Below are 26,731 nucleotides of genomic sequence, written 5' to 3'. Positions count from 1 at the left end.
TATGTGCTTTTGTATTGTTGTATTATATTTTGTGCCAGGTGATGGGGTCTCCTGGCAGAGGCATTACACCCCGGTCAGTTTGGGTCCGGTGCTGGTTTTAAATATTGGGGGACCCCTATGCATTTTTTCCCCTTATATATAAAACCAGGACTGGCCCTGAAGCCAGGTGCTGGTTCCTAAATTGCGGGGGAACCCTACCTGTTTTATTCCCCATAATTTTAGGAACCAGGACTGGCTGAGCAGTCAGGGGCTGGGTATGCATTTTGGGGGGGACCCTATGTCATATTTTTTTAAACATTAAACCTTCATTTACTCTTTACAGGCAGAAGCATACATGGATCACATTGATTTGTGTATGTTTTTGCTGAACTCGCAGCTCACAGGCAGGTGAATTGATTTAATACATTTTTACAGGAGTGTTGTCCGTTCTCATGAGAGTTTAGAAACTCTCATCTTGGTAAATTCCCGAATCCTATCTTCACTTTGTGTTTGGCCGATGGTGAAGAGAGTTTGCTAACGCGCCAGGATTTTCCTGTAGCAAAGGAGATTTCTCTCCTGAGTTTGTCATTAGTAATTTACGAGTGGAAAAAAATGCCCAAACTCTCCTGAGATTGCTAACTCGACCAGGCTTGAATATTAGTAAATTTACCCCTTAGGGCCGTCATCGCACCCATTCGGTGTGTGGGCTTTACAATGTAAAAACTTTTTTATTGTGAAAATGCCAGACACTTACCATATATGTCGCACCTGGTAGGGAAATACTAAACAGTTTACCTTGTGGCCTGCATGCTCGTAGCAGGTTCTTCGGATGAATTCGGAGAGGCAAGGAGGATGGGAGTCTCACAAAGGTACGGATAAACAGTTTCTCCCCATAGAGCACTGTTTCATTAGTAAACAGACTGTAACTCTCAAAGATTACTGAAATAATCATGCAACATAGAATTCTTCACAATACGTTTGCTTGGCAAATCTTATTTTTCACAAACAAACAGCTGGTCATGACATCACATTGATGGCAAATATGGGAGCTCATTCAGATCCGCTCGCTAGATGCGATCGCTCGCATCCAGCGTATGCAAATTTGACAAAGTGGGAAACGATCGCTCGCCAAGACATAAGCACACCCACTTTGGCTGTGCGAGCGATCGCTCTGTGTATGCAGACACCCGTTAGCGTATGTGGAGATGCCCACTAGCGCACGTCATCTCCAGGAAGTGTATTAAAACATTGGTACATTGAGGACTATCGGTAGCGATCGCAGCGCTTGTGGTTGCCTTACCCTGCCGCAAGCACTGTGAGGACTTCAATGTAAAAAACAGGCATCTGACGTGTACTATGATGCTGCCTGTTAATTATGCACGCCTTAGAAACAGCATTGAAACATCCAGGTACGCCTGCGTTCGCACCTCCACACCCCCGTTATTAGTGACCTGCCCCTGTTACCACCCACAAACGGCCTCTCCTGTCACTCATTTCACTGGGCTGTCTTTGCTGGGTGAGCGAGCGGGCTGCAATCGCACAGAGTAGTTCACGTACGCGCAGACTAAGTGCACGCATGCGCGTTCGCAAACCATCGGGCCACTTGTGAGCGGCTCTGAATGAGTTCCTTGGTGTGCAAAATACAATTGAATTGATCTCACAGTTACCATTAATACTGCATAGTTACCATATTCATTGTTACTTCACAATTAACCAATAATTAACATTGCAAAGCTCTGATAAACAATCCTACAACCATTGACTAGTGCGCACGAGAATAATGTCAATACTCTAGGCTGATCAGCCCGATGGGGCCCAAGGGTAAGTATGAAAGGTAATTTATTCTCCTTTAAATGTGTATTATCGTGTTAAAATATAATACCTTCTTAAATACAATGTAACTTAACTTCTAAAATAAAGACACAGACAACAGTGTTGGCATTTAAATATTTTGTCAAATTTATTTTTGTCATTAAATTTTAGACTATAAATTAATACTAATAATAATGGTGACGGCACAAAAAAAAAACGCACAGGACAATAACAACTAAACAGTACAAACAAACACACAAACAAGCCAAGCATTGGTGATCAACTCTCCTTTCCCTTCAACCACCTGTCCGGGTGGTAGAGCCATTTCCCCTCCAGGAAAATTGTCTGTCGCCTTACTCCACTTCAATGAGAGCGCACCCACTAAGCCTAACTAACTCCAAGTGTCGTTCTTTGCCGCCAAGCGAGGCCTAAACCGACGCGCAGCCACCATAACTCAACCCTGTAACCAAAAACACCCCAGCCAGCAGAAAAAACCTCTCAGAAAAAATAGCCAAACCCGCAGGACTAAAATGCACGGCTCGAGCCCTAAAGATGCCAAACAATGCTTCATAACATGACAAAACTGGTATTTTGTAACCGGGGATCCATGCTCGTGCATCAACAATGCCCCAACCTGATCTACATGCATCTGCTCAAAGGCACGCACCAGCGCCACCGGACATACTGCAGGAATGGGATATAGTTGAAGTGAAAGCCAGCGCCCTTTACCAGCCTGGTCCATCTAGGTGCGCCATAGAAGGCATAACAACGGCGTACAGTTATGACTGGAGTGGGGCAACTAATTCGCAGACCCAAAATGCTTCATGAAGCGACATGGCAAAACCTAATTGTCACAGCAAGCATTGAAAAAACAGAAAAAACAAACTGAAGGGACCGCTGCCACCAATTAAAGCATCATTGAAATATCAATGGGACGCCTGCAGTCAACCACCATAGGGGTCGACCTGGCCCAAACCCTCCAGGCCCCCCGGCATTATGAAGGACCTGGAGAGGATGGGCCTGTCATATAATGGAGAGAAAAAACAACCTGCTAAAGTACGCCTTAACACAGCAAGCGAGCACCCCTGCAAATACAGATCCCAAAGAAAAACCAGCATGACTCGCTGTAAGCTCTTACGTGCCTGAGCCACCAAAAACCAGAAATGCTCCCATTCCAGCCAACCCGCTTGATAACAGCGCAAAGTTGTAGGGGCAATGTCCCTCAAAGCTAATTCCTCCATGCCGACCTGATGACCCGCCAAATAGAAGGAGGACAAGGGTCACCAGACAGATCAGCCTGAGAGGCTAATTCCCTAAAAAAACCGAAGCCAGTGGAATTGCAACAGTGCGTCCGCAATCACAATCTGTACATCCTGCACATACCTGCCAACAAAATGGACATTAAGCAGCAGGCAACGCAGAACAGGTCTCGCAAATGAACAATCGGAAGAGAGGACGAACTCAGACAGGGAATCGCATGCACTAAACCCAGGTTGTTGCACCAAAATTATACTAATGTTTCTCAAACAGTCCTCCTACAGTTCTAAAGCAAGCACAATGGGGAACATCTCAGTCAACAGCATGCTCTACACAGCCCACGTCAACGATCAAGGTGCAGCGCACCATGAACCATTGAGGTAAGCTACAAGCTAGTTGCACTAGCAGCATCAATAAAAAGTTGTAGCTGAGTGTTACTGCAGGATGAGGCAGGATAGAGACACACTCTGTTGAACTGGGGAAGGAACGCACATCGAACGGTGGGGGGGAATGCCTGCAATAGATCCTTACAATCTCCAGCATAAAATCCTCCCCATGGGAATGACCCAGCAAATAATGAGCCACCCCGGCCTCCCCTGTGCCAGCAACAACACGCCAATGCAGGACTGTGCTGAAAAAAACGCTCAAAAAAGGTGCACGATTTGAAACAGCCCACAGGCAAACATTGTTGCGTAGAAACCATCCTGCAGGTGAAAAATCATGAATCTAAAAGAATCCCCAACAAGGATCCCCAGCCAGATGCCTGAACCAGTTACAAAGCCTGGTCAAATGACTGATACTGCACATGACACAATTCTGAAGGAATAGCGTCATTGACCGATGATCCATGTGGGCAAGACAGGTGCTGAATGAGCCTAAATTTTACCAGAGTTTCTACTTGGGGATGACACCCACAGGAGAGGAAGAGGGGGGGGGGGAGAGGGGGAGGAGGATTTTGCAGACGCCTAGGAGCAGTGACCTACGGGGGTCGGGGGCAGGTTGAGTTACTTCCAGCCGAAACCTACAACGTTCTTGCAAACAAAATCAATGACCGAGGATCCAGACTGCTTACGTCGGAAGTTCTCATAATTATATTCTCCAGGAGGAGTTACTCATAGAACGAAAACATAGAATGTATCAAGGGAAGATAACGGATGACATGAAAGTGTTCATTGGGGTGGGCTTCTAGATAGCATGCTGTAAATATAAAGAAACCTGGCTCACAATTATAGTGTGAGCAATACGCCTCCTCCCCCATACCCCCATGGCATTTAGCCACCCTAAAATCCTTCCTAGCTTTTTTCGTAAGGGTAAAACATTGACATATTTTACCTATGAATCTTGATATGGATCCTCTTACGCAGCCCTTTAAGCACAGCCGTATCAGCATAGTGCACCACACCACCCTTAGATACCCCGGGAGGAACCGAACCATCCTTGCTAGAGGAGTGTAACCTCCTAGACCGATAGCGGGAATGGAGGCAGCATCTACATGACCGCTTCTCGCCACTATCCCCTGAGCTATCAGTGTCCGAGCCGGACGAGTAGGATGAAGAACATGCCCGCTTACCACCCTTACTAGCAGGCGCAACAGACTCACCGGGAGAACCGGAACAGGCACCAGCAGCTGATACAATGCTCTCTGCAACAAGCTCGTCCGACATGGATGTAGAAGGAACAGCAGCAACACCAGCAGACATAGGGGCAGCAATAGATATAACAGGTACGGGTGTAGAAAAAAAATGGAGGAGGTGTGAGATATGGGGCCTGGATGCGCAAAGCAGAGAGGAGCTGGGCAGCCAAAGGACTGATCTGCGCAGGAACCTGAGGGGGCGGAGATGTGTACACTAGGAAAGACTGACGCCACTGATAACAAAGGAGTCAGTTAATAGCGCCAACCCACACACTTATTTAAAGGAGTCAGCATGCCTGCCAAAGATGCCAGCGAATGTAGCGCAGTTATGGTCACATTAGAGTCAGAGGACCCAGCCAACAATACTGGGGCTACTGTGGGTGATGTAGGTGAAACCAAGATGGCCTAGGTGGACAGCCACCCAGGGAGCAACAGAGCCCGCTGTAAAGAGGACCACCTGGATCTACGCAGGGGGGGAACCCGATCGCCGACACTGGTGGCGACGGACCAACCCCTCGGCACAACGCCGCAACTCACACGGACCTTGGGGGCCTAACCCTGTCAGATGCCTATGCACCCTAATGCCCTACAGCCAAAGCCATGGGGTCAGCCATGGATGTAAGGGCTGCAGTACGCATGACCACAGGCAACAATACTGCCTGGCTGAGAGGAGCGACAGTGGATTGCCCCCAGACAATGTTTGGTCAACGGGGGCACTGAGCAGGGCTGTCTACCACGCCTAGCGCGTGCAGCAGCAGCACTCCCCTCATACACTTGTCTGCTGCAAGTTGCGGCAAGACCATCCCTATTATATACAAGGGAGCAGGGCCAGCAGCAAGCTGCTCAGCCGCCACTCTGCCTCGTGACATAACAAGGACCTCCACCACAGGCCTGACACTCGGCGGGGCACGGCGGGGCCTAGTGTGGCTGGGATCCACAAACACGGAGGCAGAGCCAGCAGCAAGCTGCTCAGCCACGGCTCTGCCCACCGGCATAGCCAAGGTCGCAACCCCAAGCCTATTATGGCCCAGGGTACTGAGGCCACGACGGTTAGAGAAGAGTGAGGCAGGAGTGGCAGGAAGTGCCGCCCACCCCTCTAGCAATGAGGCGCGGGCAGGGTCGATTGCCACATCGGCAGCCACAGCTCTGCCCATATAAGTATGCGCAGTGACCTGATAGTGGCTTACGAGCTACCAAAATCAGATTGCAACGAATGGCTTGCGCACGTGCACTGCGAATTATACGCATGCGCAGATGTTTGAAAATCGATCAGAGCGAGCGATAGCGCCTTAGCGACCGGGTCTGAATCAGGTCCAAAGTGTTCTCTGTCCTGGACAAAAAACTGGAACAAAGAGACAGATTTCCATACATCACCCCCTTAAATACCCATAGACCACTCACCATGAACATTCATTGGCTGCATAAGTCCAGCTAAACTTAAAGGGGCAATAGCCAACACGTTATTAAACTGGAAACACTCAAAACACTTGTGGTTTAATGTCCCTCATGCTTAAATGTCAGCCTTTGGGCTAACATATGACATATATATACCTCTAAACTTTTAGGTCCCCGTAGGAGGGACAGTTCGAAAAGGGGCAGGCTTCAGGAAAAGTGGGAGGAGTCTCAAGAAAATGAGGTGGAGCCTCGTGGCTTCCCCCATTTTCGTCACTATGGGGGAGTGTCTAGTACTCTCAGAGATGCTGGGCAGCCCCCAGGCTCTCCGTATACTGCTGAACAGATGCCGCATGCGCACAGCATCTGTTCTCCTCCTGCACACCTGCTGCTCCCCCAACTTCCCCCCCACCGCGGGATATTGCGTCCCATGTGTGGGACAGCGGGACAGTCCCAGAAAAATGTGACTGTCCCACTGGATGCGGGACAGTTGTGAGGTATGCATATGTGTCCTTGAAGATTCTAGTTATAACTGCCAGGTGACAATTTCGTAGTGGGATAGTGTAGAATAGCTATTATACCAGGAAAGTTAGCTTCGCTCCAGAAACAGGCTGTCCCAAAGTACTTTGTTCAGGGCGTATGTGAGTGTGCTTAATGGTTGCTATGGGAAACATCTCCACTTCTAAAAACTCACTTTAGTAAATATACCCCCTAGAGAAGCCTCCGTTCACAATTTCTGCACCATCTTCTGCAAATGTGGGGATAAGTAGCAGTAAATATAAAGATGGTGAAATAGAAATTGAGAATGCTACTGTGAAAGTGCAACAGGGTGAGGGGAATATTTGTGTATCTGATGCTAATGAGGATGATAATGAGGAATGTATTGGAAGTTGATCAAATTCAGGAGGAGGATGTTGTTTGTGTTAAAGTAATGCTGGGTACACACTGGCCGATATATTGGCCAATCAATTGACCACCTGTACACACAAGGCAGCAGGGGCGGGGAGGGGATCAGGACACGCCCCCCCACCCAACAGGACCGGCCCCTAGCCCGGCCGGACTTGCTGCAGCATGCAGATGATGGTCGTTCAGTGTGTATGACCGACCATCATCTGCAGATATATCGCTAGGTGAGCACCCACCTTAAGTCAGCCACCAGTGGCAGCAGTTATTGCCAGTGATAAGAAGTTATGTCATTTGCAACGAGTTCATGCAATGTATTTATCAAAATCTGAAAAAAACTTGTAGAATAATAATAAGCAGTTCTGCATCAGCTAGCAGCAGTATGGATAGATCCCAGCAGATGCAATCTCCATGTCACGTTTGGTGTGGAGGAATCCCCTACTGAGGGGTTGGAAGCTGAGGTCCCTGGAAAAGAGGAGCCGTATGCATGAGGCCAGGATATATGACCTCCTCATCCACGAATATCAAACATTGACGAGACCTGTCCAAAGGCGTGGTGTCTACTCAACTGGAAGATGTTCACCAGTGACCCCTACAAGAGGGATATGGGTTTAAGCTGCACCCAGCTGGCAGGTCACGGCCCTTTGGATAGGTTTAGGATACTGTGGGAATAGAGATCAATAACCGATGCACTGGGAGGTAAACTGAAGTACTGAGAACTAGTACTCGTATGGGAAAGGAGTGAGTGCTTGAGGCGCTGTCTGGTCCACAGTATGGCACTATCAGCTTACACTGGAGAAGTGGTGTACTTGGTACTTGTATTGCACACAGGCAAGGTTTTAGGATGCACTGTTGCACAAGGAGTTGGCACTTGTATCGTACACAGGCAAGGTGTTAGGACGCACTGTTGCACAAGGAGTTGGCATTTGATTCTCGAGGAGATCGCGTAGGGAACCTGGAATGGGGTATCAGTAAAACACAGTGTAGCGACAATGTTGCACAGGCAACTTCCTTCCATCCGAAGACTGGCTTTATATACCCTAAGGTAGCAGATCATTGGTGGACAGCGTCATCTGACCAACACCATGCTACCAGGGCCGCAACTAGGGGGGGCTAGAGGTGCACGTGCACCGGCTGCCGGAATGCAGGGGGTGAAAAAGGGATGAATCACGGTTGCTTGGGGGCTGCAGAGTCAGAAAACGGCCATCCAAAAATGGCCGCCGCCAAGGAGGAGTCAGATGCTACAGGTCCTTACTGGACCTCTAGTGTCTGTCTCCTTCTTGGAGGCGGCCATTTTTGGATGGTCATTTTCAGCAGATTCCATGCGGACTAGCCTGAAAATGGCAATCCAAAAATGGCCGCCGCCAAGGAGGAGACAGACACTAGAGGTCCTACTGGACCTCTAGTGTCTGTTAGGCCAGTGCAAGTGCCGGGAGAAGATACTGAAAGCTGCATCTTCTCCCGTGAAACCCCCTGGCAATGAGCATAAACCCCATGGCAATGAGCATAAACCCCATGGCAACAAGCATAAACCCCTTAGCAATGAGCATAAAACCCCTGACAACGAGCATGAAACCCCCTGGCAACGAGCATGAAACCCCCTGGCAACAAGCATGAAACCTCCTGGCAACGAGCAGGTAATTTTAAAGTAAATAGAAGCCTTACTGTGGGGCATAAAATGGTGTCGGGCAAATATGTAAGTGGTACTTTGGTAATAGGCATTACAGTTTGTGGCATAATGTGTAATGGGTATTATTGTGTGTGGAATAATGTAAGTCACTATACCAGGGACGTTTGACTAGTGCACTGCCTTATGGAAGAGCAAGGACAAACTCCAGGTACAGGAAGGGAGGGGGCGCAAAATTGCTACCTTGTACCGGGTGACAGATATACTAGTTTCGGCCCTGATGCTACCACTGGGTCAAGGGTAGTCAGGTGATGTGAACTGTCATGGCTGCATCCATGACGGCAACCGCAGCAATCAATGCACAGCACAGCACATGGACGTCCACATGGCTCTAAGTATAATACTCAACGTGTGACACGCGCTGCACCTGGCATCTGATCACCCGAGAGATCAGGGGAAGGCGGCGCTGCGGTGAGTGATGGACGATCCTAGGCCGCAACCTGACACTCCATCTCCTCATTAATGATTGGAGGTAGTCTTCCTGCATCCAACTTGTAAAGGCTAACCGACTCCTCCCCTATCCAGGATTCCCAAGAAGAATCTCTGCGTCCGTTGCTACTGTTGGGATGAATCTTCATCACAGAAGGAAAACAAGAAGATTATTAGTTTCAAACAACAATTGAATGTGAAACAATCCTTTGCAAGAGGAAGTATGAAAGCTGCCATCCAGTTGCACAGCGGATCACCATGAAGGCTATGTTAGCATAAGATCTGAGTGCAATATCAGACAAATAATGCATCTTGTTTTAGACAATTAGTTGAGGTCATGTGCCTTTGTTACCAAATTCCATCTCAATTCCATTTTGCCAGCACAGCAATTCTTCACCTGTAACAGGTTGTTAAAAAAAAAACTTATTCTTGGCCTAGAAAATGCCATTGTACCAACTATCCACTTACCTACAGATATGTGGGCAAGTAGTACTTGTCAAACTAAAGATTACATGACCGTGACAGCCCACTGGATGGGCTTTTTGCCCTCATCATCAGCAGCAGTAGCTAACACACAATGCCAACTCATTCACAGGCAGGCTACTCTCTGTATCACCGACTTCACTAAGAGTCATACCGAGGTGTCGATTTGTTGGAAAAACTCAGTGATATAATAGCAAAATGGTTTACTCTCCTCAGGATTTGTCATTTCCGATAACGCAAGAAAGATTGTACAAGGATTACGGCTGGGTGATTTTGACCATGTAGCATGTTTCGCCCACACGATAAACTTGGTGGTTCAGAATTTCTTAAAAAGTTACAGTTGCATGCAGGACATGCTGACTGCGGGCCAAAAAAATTCTGAACATTTTCATCATTCAGCAACCACATGTAGAAGATTGCAGTGGCTGCAACAATCCACCAACTGAAGCAAGAAGTAGTAACCAGTTGGAATTCCACCGTTTGGTTGGTTCAGCGATTGGAGGAACAGCAACAAACCATCCAAATCTACACTACAAGCCATGATATAGGGAGAAGAGGGGGAATGTACCTAATTCTGGCACAGTGGAGAATACTGTGTGCACCATTTGAAATTGTAACCAATGAAGTGAGTTCAAACACTGCCAGCTTGAGGTGATTGACTTAACTAAACTACTGGAAGAGCAGCTAGAGAAGTTGAAGGTGGACATAAAATTAAGCAATTCAACAAGTATTTTGGACTTTAAGATTAAGGGCCTGATTCACAGCTGGACACTCTTTCAGAGCGCTCACTCTGAATCAGTGCCCTCCCTCTCTTTTTTTAGAGCGGCCTCCTGGACGCTCGCATAGCTGTGGGTGACCACCCACAGCTATAGCGAGCGGCCAAAAAGATGGTCACAATGGTCAAGACCATCGCGACCATCGGGCTTGCGACGAGACCATTGTGGTAGGGTCTCATCTGCCGCAAGCCCTGGAGTGCTTTCGGCTCTATCAGAGCCGAGAGCACTCCCACTGACATGACTCATGATGTCAGTGGGGCCAGCCCCAGACAGAGGCGTTCACATGGGAACGCCTCAGTTTGGGCAGCCACGCCCCCGGCACGCCCACCAAAGGGGTTGTGCTGTCACTCACCATCGACAGCATTCCCCCTTTGTAGCGAGACCCATAGCGACGGCTTGCCCGTCGCTATCCGGGTCTCGCGCATGTGCACGACGGAGCTGCCTCCGTCATGCGCATGCACAGTGGGCGAACATCGACCCGCTTGCGAGCGCTCAGCGCTCGCGAGCGGGTCTGAATCAGGCCCTTAGTTCTTTATTCGCTTTACCAGGACCAAAGATTTTGATACATCTTTCAATTGGCTTACTACATTTTGCCAATCATGCTTCATCCAAGGTTTAAGTCATACATAATCTCTTTCTTTCCAACTGACACAGATCTAAGACATGCAAAGAGCTCCTTGAGAGAAAGTTGTCTGCTTAAGTGTCACATAACACAACATCTACTGCTACAGTTTTTCCTGCAAATGCTGCTGCCAGGAATAAGGATAATTCCATTGTGCACCACTTTTCATTATGGACTTTGCCAAAATTGTATGTGTTTGACAAACAGTGTGTACTACTGTACTTTACTGGGGCATTAATGTTCTTTTTTTATCTTACAATGCCATCCATCACCAGCTTCTCATCCAGGCATATAGGCCCTGTTTCCTGTAGCTTTTCTACAGATACAGAGTAGTATCATCAAATCATAGAATCATATAATTAATAATTATCAACTGTCTAGGTTATTACCCTGCATTGGATCTCTTTTATTGTCCTGAGACCTATGATTTGCTGTTTGGATTCAGTTTCCACTTTAAAAATGTCATTGGGGTTTTAGAAACTAATTTTTTAATAGTGTTTTCCATGTCTATGATTTGTGTTTCTTGATAGTTATATTAGTGCTGTAATCAATCAATGCTTTACCTAGCTTCCACTAAATAATCCACCTCTATTTGCCTGTGCTGGCCTCAGGCCTCTGATCTAGTAAATGATTATTGAAAACATTCTATGGTATCATATAGTTTAATAATCTGCCATCCTGTCTGCCACTGCAGTGCCACTCTGTTTCATAGATATGATATATCCTTTTAAAATGCCATGTGTTTGTGCCGCCGCTCTGTAGCTCACTGCAAGCTTTTAGCCAGTATTGGTGAAAACAATATTGTGAGCTGTGAAGTGGTCAAAATTGACTGGAAATGACTGGAAATTAATGCTATTGATGTTAATAACACTGTAGTAACAAAAAACAGGCCCAAATTATGTGATTTTAGCTGTTTGTATCAATTTTAAAAAAATTCAAAACCGAAACCGAACCAAAACACTTGTGGGAGGTTTTGTGTTGGTTCTCTGAATTCTTTAAATAAACTGACCTACTGTCTTCATTTAGATAACTTAATTAACTTTACAGCCTATGCAGGGATGTTTTAATTGGAGGAGGGGGCCCATGTGCAATCTCCGTGTGCCCTTCCTTGCTCGCTGGCACATGCACAATGTAGACTTTGGCACTGTGCCTACTGCTCAAGCATATATATTCCGGGAAAATGCTGCGTCACCCAATGAGTACTCTATTGTGCATGCATAGGAAAAGGCCACCAGCCCCATGAGGGTATGCGATGTATCTGCATCTATTATAGATATGCCAATGAGTCTCTGGTCTTTTAGCATCAGCCAGGTGCTACCTTGATATTACCCTGAATATATATATATATATATATATATATATATATATCTCCTTTGTGCCCTATAAGGAAATAACGGCTGAATCAGAGTCAGAGAAAGACGCGACGGCGACTGCATCGCACCTTCGTCTTTATGCTAATACCATTACAAAACCCATCCCTTGTGTTCAAGCGTGTGTCTGAATGTGCAAGAACTGAGACGCCATGTCGCAGTGTATTAAGATTCTGCATTTCCATCCAGTGCGTCTTTAGGCGCGCTATCGGTGCAGGGTCAGCCGCACCATCAAAACTTACACTAGTCCTATGGCAGGTGCAGTTTCTCCATCTATATGTGGCCTCCTGCGTGAGAGGCTGTGAGTCTCTGTGTGCAGCCCCTTTTAGCGACACGCATGCAACACCCCCACGATACGTGACATTCGCATTCGTCGGTTTTTCCAACCCCCCCGTTACCTTTCAGGAGCGCCCACTAAAATTCTCAGATGCTGCACCCAAATCTGTACTATGGTCTTGTGTGCAGAGAATCAGGAAGCACACACTGTGGGACACAGGTACATTCAGTCGGCAAGGCATTGGCCATTTGTGCGCCTATCGGCACAGAACTCAAACAGTTGACCTTTGATAAATTTAATAATTGATTTTCAGATTCTTAATTGAGTATTATGTGTATTGCACTTTCTTTTACATATTTAACATCAAATTAAGTTAATTAGTTTTTATATTGCTGTTTAGATTTTATTATTTTACTATACTTTATAACATCTTTATTCTTATGTATTTTTCGCATTCTATGTCTTTCCTAAATTTTAAATAATAAATGGTGTTTGCAAAACTACAGTGTAACCATTCGGTAATTTCAGAGCCGTAACTAGGCACATCAGCGTCCTATGCCAGCCCCGCCCACTAAGCAACGTGATGTCATGATGTTGCGCAAAGGGGGTGTGTCCAGCAGCTCGGTAAGTGCAGCGCTGACCAGGAGTCCTCGGGATACCCAATCGGTTGCATATAGGGCCTCATTCAGACCCGCTCACAAGTGCTATGCGCTCGCAAGCGGGTCGATGGCCGGGCAGTAAGCACGCGTGAGCCCCGGAGCGAGCGAGGAGTCACTTGCTCCGGGGGTCGCAGCAAAACAGGGTGGCTGTCGATGTTGATTCACAGCTTGCCCCATTTTGTAGGTGGGGAGGGGGGGTGGCTGGCCAAACTGAGGCGTTCCCAAAGGAATGCCATAGTGTGCAGGGCCATACTGTGCAGGGTTTCCGTCTGGAGCTTCCACAGAACACTCCGCGAGTGCTGCAGCAGCAATCCCTGGCTGCAGGGTGCCATTCCTGGGTACCCTGCTAGCCAGAACTCAGGAGCAATGGCCGTTAGGCGGCGACCGTGCCTGTCGGCCATAGCTAGTTACGGCCCTGAGGAATTTATAGGTCCACTGGGCCTCATTTATTAACCTGATTTTTACATCATAATTTAACAGCCGTCTACATTCCAGTAAATGTTTATTGCTTCATATTTTTTATCAGCAGTCTGTGTCTGCCAAACTGAGGTTCATTGGCACACACATACTGTAACTGAGCATGTGGGATATTCAGGTCATTAATAGATAACATATAATTCTGGTAAGAGGGAGATGCAATTACAGTTAGGGGAGAATTGTTTTTTTTTTTTTTTTGGGGGGGGGGGTTTGGCAAAAAGTGATTTTATGACCTTGATTATTGTACTACCATCTTTACTTTATTAACAAAGACATTAATTTTATTCTGTATAACCAAGGCGGCTTCTTACTTCCTCTCCTTTAAAAATGAGAACAAGAAAAGTATGAACCCAGCTTCAATATAATAGAGGGATCAAGACAGTAGATCAGCAATCAAATAAGATTATGTCAAACTTATGAAACCAGAAATATACACAAAAGAGACTGCGCTCTAAGGACCTGATTCAGAGCCGGACGCTATTTGCGGACGCTCATTCAGAAAAAGGGGCTGGATATTTAAATTGAGCGCTCGCTCTTTGCGGTCTGTTGACGCCTCTATGTCTGAGCGAGCGTCTGAAACATGTGCTCACTATTTTGTAAAGACGCCCCTTGGACGCTCGCATCCTACGTCATCTCTGCTATTTATTAGATTATTCGAGTACATCGAAAGGCATCTGAGCTGCTCGCTATTCTTGTGGTAGCATTTTCCTACCGCAATTATGCGAGCAGTTCAGGCTAAGAGACAACCAAGTGACGTGGCCGATGACGCTGCTTTGTTAATTATGCACACCCTTAAAATGCCCGTTTTGACCGTTTGGCACGCCTGCGTTCGGATCTCCACTCCCCGTTTTCAAGCACCTTCCCCTGTTACCACCCACAAGCGCCTCATTCTGTCACTCAAATTAGCAGGCATTCACTATTTTGCAAGCACACGATTTCCGATGGCACTGACTTGTTGGCGCATGCGCATTACAACCCATACGCACGCGCAGATGAGCGAACATCGCTCGGAACGAACGAGCGGCCGCTTATGAGCGGCTCTGAATCAGGCCCTAATGTCTATGTTGGGACACCCGTAATCAACACATCAATTAAAAAGGAAACATTTAATGTATAAGGCTAGTTAGCCACACTCATATGGAACGATGAAAAAAAATAATGGACATATAAATACATACGATAGAGTTGATCAGACTCTCATAAACTGATGACAATGTAACACTTGGTGCATACACACACAACGATTTTGTTACCAACGATTTTCTGAACGATTTTCTGTCAGATTATCTGTCAGATTTTTTAAAGTGTAATGAACGATTTTTTTGAACTCCAAACGATTTTTGCATATTCCCTTACTGAAAATCGTTCAGTTGACAAGTCTGACTGAACTACAAACTACAAACGTGAACGCGCATGAACGATAATCGTTCATCGTTTGACTCAGAAAGTGAACGATTTTTTCAAACGATTATCATTAAACGATATTGTTTAACGAAAAATCGTTGTGTGTGTATGCAGCTTAATAATGGTGCATACACACGATCAGATTTTTCCTTCAGATATGAACGATAACGATTTAAAAATCGTTCAGTCGTTCATATCTGAAGGAAAATCGTTCATATCTGACATGCCTGAACGATGGACGATCAACGATGCGCGTTCCCGATGGTCAGATAACGATTTCTGACATCTGATGTGTTTGCAGTCAGACTTGGACGATTCCATTCATTTTAATGCAGTCAAAAATCGTTCAAATCGTTCAATCGTTCAGTCGTTCATCTGACAAATCTGACAAGTCTGACAAATCTGACCGTGTGTATGCTCCATAATAAAGACAAACACACAAATAGTAATGGAGCATACACACGGTCAGATTTGTCAGACTTGTCAGATGAACGACTGAACGATTGAACGATTTGAACGATTTGAACGATTTCACCAAAGTTTTGAACGATTTGAACGATTGAACGATTTTTGACTGCATTAAAATGAATGGAATCGTCCAAGTCTGACTGCAAACCCATCAGATGTCAGATATCGTTATCTGACAAACGGGAACGCGCATCGTTGATCGTCCATCGTTCAGGCATGTCAGATATGAACGATTTTCCTTCAGATATGAACGACTGAACGATTTTTAAATCGTTATCGTCCATATCTGAAGAAAAAATCTGATCGTGTGTATGCACCATTACATTGATATTCAGTCTTGGATTGACTTGTATCTAGTGACTGGATACACTAGAAAGTAGCAGTAGTGATATCCCTGGCGAACGAGTCAATGTAACAAAGGCCCTCATTCAGAGCCGCTCGTAAGCGCTTGCTCGTTCGTTCTGACCGATGTTCGCACATCTGCGCATGCGTACGGATTTTAATACACATGCGCGAACCAGTCAGTGCGGCCGAAAATCGTTTGTTCGCTATATAGCGAATGCCTGCTATTTTGAGTGACAGAAGGAGGCGTATGTGGGTGGTAACAGGGGAAGGTGCTTGAAAACAGGGGAGTGGAATTAGAACGCAGGCGTGCTTAAAGGTCAAAACGGGCGTTTTAAAGGAGTGCATAATTAATACAGCAGCGTCATTGACCACGTCACTTGTTTTTTTTTTACTCAGAACTGCTCGCAAAATAGCGGTTGAAAAAACCAGCCACAAGAATAGCGAGCAGTTCATACGCTGTTCGATGTACTCGATTAATCTAATAAATAGCGGACATGACGTATGGTGCGAGCGGCAAGGGGGCGTATTTTTCAAAATTACAACCGCAAGTTTTGCTCGCTCGTTCAGACTTAGAGGCGTGAACAGACCGCAATTAGCGAACGGTTCATTTGAATAGCCACCCCTTGTTTTAGAACGAACGACCGCAAATAGCGAGCGGCTCTGAATGAGGGCCAATATTCCTTCAGAGGAAGGATAATGCAGAAATGGTTAAAGGTGGTAGCCGGGAGAAAAGAGGGAAACGGTCCCTCAGTTGCTATACTGTATACTAGATGTCTCGTATTTTAGGGCCTGATTCAGACCCGGACGCTATTTGCAGCCGCTCGTTCAGAAAAAGGGACTGGCTATTTAAATTGAGCGCTCGCTCTTTGCGGTCTGTTGATGCCTCTATGTCTGAACGAGCGAACGAAACATGCGCTCGCTATTTTGTAGAAAATGCCCCCTGGCCGCTCGCATCCTACGTCATCTCCACTATTTATTTGATTAATCGAGTACATCGAAAGGCATCTGAACTGCTCGCAGTGCTTGTGGTTGGATTTTCCTACCGCAATCATGCGAGCAGTTCAGGCTAAGAAACAACCAAGTGACGTGGTCGATGACGCTGCTTTGTTAATTATGCACACCCTTAAAACGCCCATTTTGACCTTTTGTCACGCCTGCGTTCGGATCTCCACTCCCCGTTTTCAAGCACCTTCCCCTGTTACCACCCACAAACGCCTCATTCTGTCACTCAAATTATCAGGCACTCACTATTTTGCGAGCACACAATTTCCAACCGCAATGACTGGTTCGCACATGCGTATTACCAGCCGTACGCATGCGCAGTTGTGCGAACATCGCTCGGAACGAACGAGCGGCCGCTTACGAGCGGCTCTGAATCAGGCCCTTAGTTCAGTACAAACGGGTGAAGAAAAAAAAGAGAGTTGGATGTTAATTCAGATGTTAAGTCAAAGGTAGTTTGTAGATATCACCCAGTACTGGATTGCATTTACACAGCTCTCTGTATACTAAAAACAGGTCCTGTAGACAAATCAGTGCAAGGGGTATGTCAGAAAATTATAACTGAAATCCCCTATCCTAGACGTACCTGATTGATGGCTTAAACACTGCAAGGAAAAGAGCCGCTTCTAGTGGAACTTGCAATTTGAAGCACCGGCTGTGAGCCATTTCCGGAATGAGCAGCTGTCTCTGTAAGCTGGTCAGTAATCGGGACGCTGTGAAGGGAGAGCCGTTGGTGGTGATATTTCATTTGCCAGCGTTGTGCCAGCTGACAGCCGTCTCGGGATCTGGGGCGGATCTAGACTGTTCTTTTAGGGGGGTCGATTTGATGATTAATTATGACTCCTCCTCTTTCCTCTATTGGCACCTCCCCTTGTCCCAACGCCTCCCCTTTACAGTTTTTTTTTTCTGGCCACATTGATTATAACACTGTATATATTTATGTATTCACTATGTGACTGTGAAAACACAGTTTTAGTACCAGCAGCCATCTCCCTGCTCCCCCCTCCCCCAGCCATCTCCCTGCAAGCCCCCTTCCTGTCCTAGCCATCCTCCCCTTTGTGCAGGGGCAGAAGAACCTGCAGGTATTTGACTACTGCACCCAGCATGTTCTTGCTGCAATTGTAATTGTATGTCCCTGAACAATTAACTTAGAAGTAATGTTAAATTAAGTCGTTTATCAATGCATAGTTTCTGTAGATGATGGTTTGGAATAGGGATGTGCAGGCTCGGTTCTACTCGGTTCTGTTCGGTTTTTTTTACCGAATCTTATTGGCTATCCAAAACTCGTGACAGCTGAAACCCAATAAAATTCGGGAAAAAAAAACGAACGGAACCGAGTAGAACCGAACCTGCACATCCCTAGTTTGGAATATAGTTTTTTTATGTGTTTGTGTCCTTTGTTAGCTTTTAGATATATTGGGCCTGATTCAGAGCCGTTCGCTATTTGCGGTCGTTCGTTCAAAAACAAGGGGTGGCTACTCAAATGATCCGTTCGCAAATTGCAGTCTGTTCACACCTCTAAGTCTGAACGAGCGAGCAAAACATACGCTCGTTTATTTTATAAAAACGCCCCCTGGCCGCACGCACCATACGTCATGTCCGCTATTTATTAGATTAATCGAGTACATCGTACAGCGTATGAACTGCTCGCTATTCTTGTGGTTGGTGTTTTCAACCGCTATTTTGCGAGCAGTTCTGAGTTAAAAATAACCAAATGACGTGGTCAATGACGCTGCTGTATTAATTATGCACTCCCTTAAAACGCCCGTTTTGACCTTTAAGCACGCCTGCGTTCGGATCTCCACTCCCCGTTTTCAAGCACCTTCCCCTGTTACCACCCACATACGCCTCATTCTGTCACTCAAAATAGCAGGCCCTCGCTATATTGCGTACCAACGATTTTCAGCAGCACTGACTGGTTCGCGCATGCGTACTAAAAACCGTACGCATGCGCAGATGTGCGAACATCGCTCGGAACGAGCGTACTGCCGCTAGCGAGTGGCTCTGAATGAGGGCCATAGACCCAGATGCTAGCTTATTGGTATGTGCTATTTGTTTGTTTAAGGTAATTTATTGCTGGCAATACTAGTGGGAGTGTTCTGGGGTAGTTAGTAATCAGTGGCCTCACATTCCAGGTCTCCTATGTAAGGTTCATAGTAAGGCTGGTGCCCTATCTTATAATTGCCCGATTTAAAAGTGCCAATGACTTTATTAATTGATTATTGGCGTTATATCAGCGTTAAACAGAAGTGAAACAGAGGGAAACCCACCGATCTACAATCAAACAGCAACCCAAACATTAATTGGACAAAGTGGAATGAACAATTGTGAATTTACATTCTCCATACTACCAGGCCCGGATTTCCCACAAGGCAACCTAGGCGCTCGCCTAGGGCCCCGCGAGTCCCAAGTGGCCCGCGGATGGGCCCCTTTTGACTCGCGGGGCCCTAGACGGGCCCCTTTTCCCCAAGACATCTGGGCAGTCAAAATGCTCCCAGAGGAGCACTGTACGAGTACCGCGTGACATCATGATGTCACGAGGACCCGCTTATAGAGTCCCGCTGTGGCGCCGCTGTCTGCATTGTCAAAGAGTAACTGTGCATAAGAGGGAGGAGGAGGGTCACCGGGTTATCTGACCAGCCCCATCTAGTTCCAGCCCACCGCCAGCACAGCAGCCTCTGCCACTGACTGCCAGGCGTGCAGCTTGCCACCAGCAGCATGCACCAGTGGCACCCAGCGAGGAGCAGAGGGACAGGCCAAGACAGAGTCTGGCTGAGTGAGACAGTGACCGAGGATCCATATCTCAGGGAATCACAGCAGCCAGGCAGGTAGGGTCAAGTACTGTGCTATTCTCAACTACTCTAATATAGATTGAGTTATGTAGTTTTATTTTTATGGTAGATGGGGTCTGGGAAGTGGACAGGACTGCCTTATATTACAAGCATATAGCAATATACATTATGATGATCATGATATTGTTAGTATTATTAGTACATCAATCCAGGATGATGGTATTTTCATGTTAGGTACTTGTAATATACTTGTACTACAATGCTTTCCTGTCCACTCCCCACTTACCATTAAAAAAATAAATCCTATAGTGTACATTAAAAAAAAGGGGAGGGGAGGGGTGTAATGGTGTTGACTCATCCCCATCATTGTACTCAGCTGAGCACAGTCACACACTATACTGGGCATGGCCACACCACAACCCCCGCTGCAGATGCCACCTCGCAGCTACCTTCTAATCCTTAGCACTGAGGAGTAAAACCTTAGGGTATTAGGTTTAGTTTGGGTTATGGCATTAGGGATAAGGTATTAGGGATGGTGTAAAAGTTTGGGTTAGGGTCAGGTTAGATGTTTGAGATGGGGTATTAGGGATGGTGTAGGGTTTAGCGGTTAGGATATTAGGGTTAGAGGTTATGGTTAGGGTCAGGTTTGACCTTAGGGTTGAGTTAGGGTCAGGATTAGGGTAGGGATGCTTTGCATGAATCAGGAATGCAAATAAAGTACTATGGATTGTTTGATCGAGGGGGGCCCTAAACTAGTATCTTGCCTAGGGCCCCATGAGGTCTAAATCTGGCTCTGCATACTACTAGCTCCTGTGGACTACATAACCAGGACATTCATCACTGAACTCCCTGTCTGGTGGCTGCATAAACCTGGTGCTTCCCTTCCTACTATTGCTGCTGGCTCTGTGCTTTACATATAATCCTAATGCATACTTATCTGTGTTAATGTCAGTTTACCTCTATGATAATGTACTTTTACCTTAGCTCTGTTTCTAAGTCTTATATCATCTAGCTCCTACCACTGTATATTTTATTATTTAATTTCTTCTCCCACCAAATCTCCACTTTTATTATACTCAATAATAAACTTTTGTTTTACATACAGACTTTTCCCACACTGTACTCTTACTTACATTTCCGGAAATCTGCACGCTTACATTCTTCCTTCATTCCTACTTTCAACTTTTTCTTCCCCTATTCACATCATCCTTACTATTACCATGTTTTCTTCAACTCCCACCTTCACTCAGTGTCTACCTAATCTTTTGTTCTGCCCCTTGCTTCCACCTTTATCCTTTCCCCCTTGTCTCCTCCACTTCCTCTTCCCCTTATCTCCTCTCCTCTGCTTACCTTCCTCCCCATCTTCTCCCATTACTCCACTTTCATTCTCTTATACTCCACCGGGGTCCTTCTACCTCACTGCTAATCCCTCCTCCCACCCCCTTCTCCATGTCCCTTCACCCCACAACCATCCACATATCATTAAGCTCCCTTCCTGCCCACCTTCTACTGGCTCCTCTTCTAGCACTAGAGACCGCACCATCGCTACACTCTATTCATCTCGGTGCCCCAAACTAATCTCACCTCCACGCTACAGCAACCCTGATAATCTCATCCAAATCTCTACAACAAACTCTGTCCCTCTATCCTGTGCCCTCTGGAATGCCAGGTCAGTCTGTAATAAACTGTTCCCAACCCATGACCTTTTCTTCTCCAACTCCCTGAATCTCCTAGCCATTACTGAAACCTGGATTTTACCCTCTGACACCACTTCTCCTGCAGCTCTCTCCTCTGGGGGCCTCACCTTTTCCCACACCCCGTGACCTGGGGGTCGCCATGGTGGTGGTGTTGGGGTCCTCCTATCCCCTGGTTACTCATACCAACCCATTCCCTCTGAACCATCCCTTACATTCTCTTCATTTGAAGTCCATGCTTTACGCCTCTTCCACCCAGTACACCTCAGAGTAGCTGTCATTTACCGTCCCCCTGGCCCTCCCTCCAAGTTCCTTGACAACTTTGCTTCCTGGCTCCCTCACTTTCTCTCCTCAGACCTTCCCTCCATTATCCTAGGTGACTTCAATATTCCAATTGATATCCCCACAGAATCCTCTGCCTCCAATCTCCTCACCCTCACATATTCACTTAGTCTCTCCCAATGGACCTCCTCACCCTCCCATGTGAGTGGCCATTTGCTTGATCTGGTCTTCACTCACCGATGTGATATTTCTGATCACTCCAATTCCCCTTTCCCACTTTCTGACCATTACCTTCTCTCTTTTAACCTGTCCCTCTCTCCTTCCCCTTCTCTACCTCCAAAGCCACCATCACTAAGCGTAACATTGATGCTGTCAACACAGTTTCCTTTTCTTCCCTGCTTGACTCACTTCTCTCCCCTATCCTCTCTCTCTCCTGCCCTGACCAAGCCACTTCCCTATACAATGCCTCCCTTACTTCTGCTATGGACTCTGGGCCTGATTCAGACCTGCTTGCGAGCGCTAAGCGCTCACAAGCAGGTCGATGGTGCCCTAGTGTGCATGCGCACAACGGAGGGAGCTCCATCGTGCGCATGCGTGCGACCCGAATAATGACGGGGTAGCCATCGTTATGGGTCTGGCACCAAAGGGGGCATGCTGTCGATGTTGATTGACAGCATGCCCCCTTTGGTGGGCGTGCCGGGGGCGTGGCTGCCAGATGGAGGCGTTCCTATGGGAACACCTACCGTCTCAGTCCGGCCCCACTGACATCACTAGTGATGTTAGTGGGGGTGATTTTGGCTCTGATAGAGCCAAAATCACTCCAGGGCTTGCAGTCACTGAGACCCTACCGCAGGGTCTCGTCGCAAGCCCGATGGTCGCGATGGTCTTGACCATCGCAACCATCTTTTTGGCCGCTCACATATGCTGTGGGTATTCACCCACAGCTATGTGAGCGGCCAGGAGGCCGCTCCAAGTTTAGGTAGGAGGGCCCTGATTCAGAGCGAGCGCTCTGGTCAGAGCGAGCGCTCTGGTCAGAGCGTCCAGCTCTGAATCAGGCCCTCTGTTGCTCCGTCGATCCCTACTCACACTCGCAGATCTACTCCTGAACCCTGGCATTCCAAATGCACCAGATACCTGCAAAAGTGTTCACGAACTGCCGAGAAGATTACGCTCTAAGGCCGATTTTCTCCATTTCAAATTTATGCTCTCATCCTATAGTGCTGCTCTCTCCCTCTCTAAACAGTCATATTTCAAGATCCTTATCTCCTCTCAGTCCTCTAATCCCCAGCGTCCACTTTCAACTCCCTCCTTCGCCCACCCCCTCCTCGTTCTCCCCTCCTTGCTCTCTGCCCTTGACTTTGCTACCTACTTTACATCTAAAATTGATTCCATACATCAGGACATCATATCCAACCAGTCCCCCAGCTCTCCACCTCCTCCATTCCCAGAACACCCCTCCCAATCAACTTTACCAACTCTTACATCCTTCTCCCCTGTATCTGAAGAGGAAGTCATGGCCCTCATCCGGTCCTCCCCCCCTTCCACCTCCCCCCTTGATCCTATCCCCTCCCATCTCCTCCGCTTCCTCCACTTCCTCTCTCTTTCTGCCTGCTCCCATCTTGCCCACCTCATTAACCTCTCCCTCTCATCAGGCACTGTTCCTTCTGCATTCAAGCATGCCCTTGTCTCCCCCATTCTTAAAAAACCTACCCTTGATCCTAACCTTCTTTCTAACTACCGACCCATCTCTCTCCTCCCTTTTGCTTCCAAACTCCTTGAGCGGATTGTTTACAAACGCCTTACCACTTTTCTTTCCTCTCACTTCCTCCTTGACCCTTTTCAGTCTGGCTTCCGTTCTCTCCACTCCACTGAAACTGCCCTCATGAAAGTCAGCAACGACCTCCTTGCTGCCAAATCCAAGGGCCACTACTCTCTTCTCATTCTCCTTGATCTCTCTGCTGCTTTTGACACTGTGGACCACCCTCTCCTGCTGCATATCCTTCACCAGGGGCTGGCTGGCAACTTTTAGCCTGGGGGGCAAATGCATGCAGGGGGCCCTGGCAGAGGTGTAGCGTGTAGCCAGGGTGCCAGAAGAACGTGCGTGCTACGGCGCCGCCCCACCTCAAGTGTTTCAGGGAGGAGGTGGGTCCATATGGGATTAATGTAAGGTAAAAATAAAGATATGGGGCAGCCCCCTGTCGTAGTGCCCATATGCAGTGCCCCCGTGTGCCACAGGAGAGAACACCCTTATGCAGGCCTCCAGTAGTGCCCCCAGTAGTGATCCCCCCCTATGCAGTGCCCCTTGTGCCCCCAGTAGTAAGCCCCTTATATAGTGCCCCCAATAGTGGTACCCCCTATGCAGTGCCCCCAGTAGCAGTCCATCCCCCATGCAGTGCCCCAATAGTGGTAACCCTTATGCAATGCCCCTTAAATAGTGGCCCCAGTTGTAGTTTCCCCCCCTATGCAGTACCCCCAGTATTGCCCTTTAAATAGAGCCCCCAGCAGTGGTCCCTCGATGCAGTGCCCCCAGTGGTAGTCCCCTCCCCCTATGTAGTGCCCCTAGTAGTAGTCCCCTCCCCCCTATGCAGTGCCCCTAGTAGTAGTCCCCCCCTTGTAGTGCCCCAGTAGTAGTAGTATCCTCTTGTAGTGCCCCCAATAGTAGTCCCCCCTTGTAGTGCCCCCAGTAGTAGTAGTCCCCCCCTTGTAGTGCCCCCAGTAGTAGTAGTCCCCCCCTTGTAGTGCCTCCAGTAGTAGTAGTCCCCCCCTTTGTAGTGCCCCCAGTAGTAGTAGTCCCCCCCTTTGTAGTGCCCCCAGTAGTAGTAGTCCCCCCTTGTAGTGCCCCCAGTAGTAGTAGTCCCCCCTTTGTAGTGCCCCCAGTAGTAGTAGTCCCCCCTTGTAGTGCCACCAGTAGTAGTAGTCCCCCCCTTTGTAGTGCCCCCAGTAGTAGTAGTCCCCCCCTATGTAGTGCCCCCAGTAGTAGTAGTTCTACCCCTTTGCAGTGCCTGCCATAGTAGTAGTCCCCCCCCTTTGTAGTGCCCCCAGTAGTAGTAGTCCCCCCTTTGTAGTGCCCCCAGTAGTAGTAGTCCCCCCTTGTAGTGCCCCCAGTAGTAGTAGTCCCCCACTTTGTAGTGCCTCCAGTAGTAGTAGTCCCCCCTTGTAGTGCCACCAGTAGTAGTAGTCCCCCCCTTGGTAGTGCCCCCAGTAGTAGTAGTCCCCCCCATGTAGCGCCCCCAGTAGTAGTAGTTCTGCCCCTTTGCAGTGCCCGCCGTAGTAGTAGTCCCCCCCTTTGTAGTACCCCCAGTAGTAGTAGTCCCCCCCCTTTGCAGTGCCCCTAGTAGTAGTCCCCTCCCCTTGTAGTGCCCCCAGTAGTAGTAGTCCCCCCCTTTGTAGTGCCCCCAGTAGTAGTAGTCCCCCCTTGTAATGCCCCCAGTAGTAGTAGTCCCCCCCTTTGTAGTGCCCCCAGTAGTAGTAGTCCCCCCCTTGTAGTGCCACCAGTAGTAGTAGTCCCCCCCTTTGTAGTGCCCCCAGTAGTAGTAGTCCCCCCCTTTGTAGTGTCCCCAGTAGTAGTAGTAGTCCCCCACCCCCTTGTAGTGCCCCCCTTGTAGTCCCCCCCTTTGTAGAGCCCCCAGTAGTGGTCTCCTCATTGTAGTGCCAGACCCCCCCCCCAGTAGACACACGTAATATAAAAAAACTAAATAAAAAAAAACACTTACTTGAATCCCCACTCCCGCCGCCACCATCTGCTCCTCCGTCTGTCCTTCCTGGGCCAGGCCGCACTGCATTATGGGAGAGATGTCATGACGCCGTGGGCGCAGCAGCAGCTAATGAGAGTCTGACAGACTCTCATTGGCTGCTGATCAAAACAAACACACAGCTGCCGGAGCCGGCGGCTGTGTGTTTGTCACTTGTGTAGCGCTGACCGAACATACTAACACATACAGTACTGTATACAGTATACAATAACACATATATACACTTATACACATACAGACATAGTAAACTTATATTCTATGCAGCTGCTGCTACATTCATTAGGCCCCACCCCCTCGCGCTGTACTGCCGCGATTCCCGGGTCATATGGGGGCGGGTCTTGTCATGCTTTGCCCCCATTTTGGCAAAAGTAGAAGGGGGGATTCAGTGGCAAACGCAGAATTTTAAGAGGGGGGTTTCCAAATGCTTGATTTTTAGAGTGAGTGTGGCCAGTCCATGAAGAGGGCAGAATTAGTACTTATACATCTTTAATGTGCATCATACAAAGTGTATTCTGTGTAATAAATCCAGCATATACAGGACCAGTGATCACAGTAAGCCATTATATGTGGCAGTAGGGCCATCCTGCCTGAGCTCAAGTTCGGGAGCCTGACACTGACATACTTACCACTGCTACAGAAGAGCTGGCTCCCGACACAGGATGAAGAAGACAGCGCTGCAGGAGGTAAGCAATTAAGGACTAATTAAGCTAATTGGATACTTCCAATTGCTTAATTAGTCCTCGGGGGGGTGCCACGGGGTGTCAGAGCAAGTCCCTCAGGAGGTGCGTGAAAAAAAACGTCTGGGTGCGTGTGTTAAAAAAACACGCACCTAATAGAATAGCAAAAAACCTGCACCTGCAGGAAAGACCTCGCAGTTGCGGGATTTTTGCTATTCTCGCAGCCTATTGAATATTCCCCTTGGACTCTACTCAGGGATTCGTGACATTTCTGAGCACAGAATTGGTTCCTGTGCCTTAATGATTGAAATTTTTTTGAAACGTCTACAGGGAGAAGGGCTTACATTGTCATAAGAGGCAGAACCACCAGTCATAAATAAAAGCCAAGGCCTTAGCCTTTCCTTGCCACTTTGTGTGGTTAAAGGCATATTGACAATTTTACGTCTTTCTGCAGCTAACTTTCACTTTTATTTATTTTTCTCTACCACTGTAAAAGATTGGTTCTTTGATTTTAGATGCCCTGACTTAAGCCCTGTATGCCCTTGGACATCGGCGTTAGTAG

At 47.5% G+C, this 26,731-nt stretch overlaps 2 protein-coding genes across 3 annotated transcripts in view; one reads left to right on the top strand and one right to left on the bottom strand.

The window, feature by feature from the left end:
• Positions 1–17,627, bottom strand: part of LOC148517700 (T-cell immunoglobulin and mucin domain-containing protein 4-like) — a 106,476-nt gene extending 88,849 nt beyond the window's left edge. The window contains exon 1 of the mRNA XM_088478365.1: positions 17,559–17,627. The gene's annotated coding sequence lies outside the window, so the exon portion shown is untranslated. The remainder of the gene's footprint in view (positions 1–17,558) is intronic.
• Positions 1–26,731, top strand: part of LOC148517699 (uncharacterized) — a 93,483-nt gene that overhangs the window by 5,989 nt on the left and 60,763 nt on the right. The window lies entirely within an intron of this gene.

This window comes from Taudactylus pleione, unplaced genomic scaffold (assembly GCF_031769625.1).
Source record: "Taudactylus pleione unplaced genomic scaffold, aTauple2 ptg000212l, whole genome shotgun sequence".
NCBI classification, from domain to species: domain Eukaryota; kingdom Metazoa; phylum Chordata; class Amphibia; order Anura; family Myobatrachidae; genus Taudactylus; species Taudactylus pleione.
The sequence above is the reverse complement of the archived record's forward strand: the minus strand, read 5'-3'. Positions and strand labels throughout refer to the sequence as shown.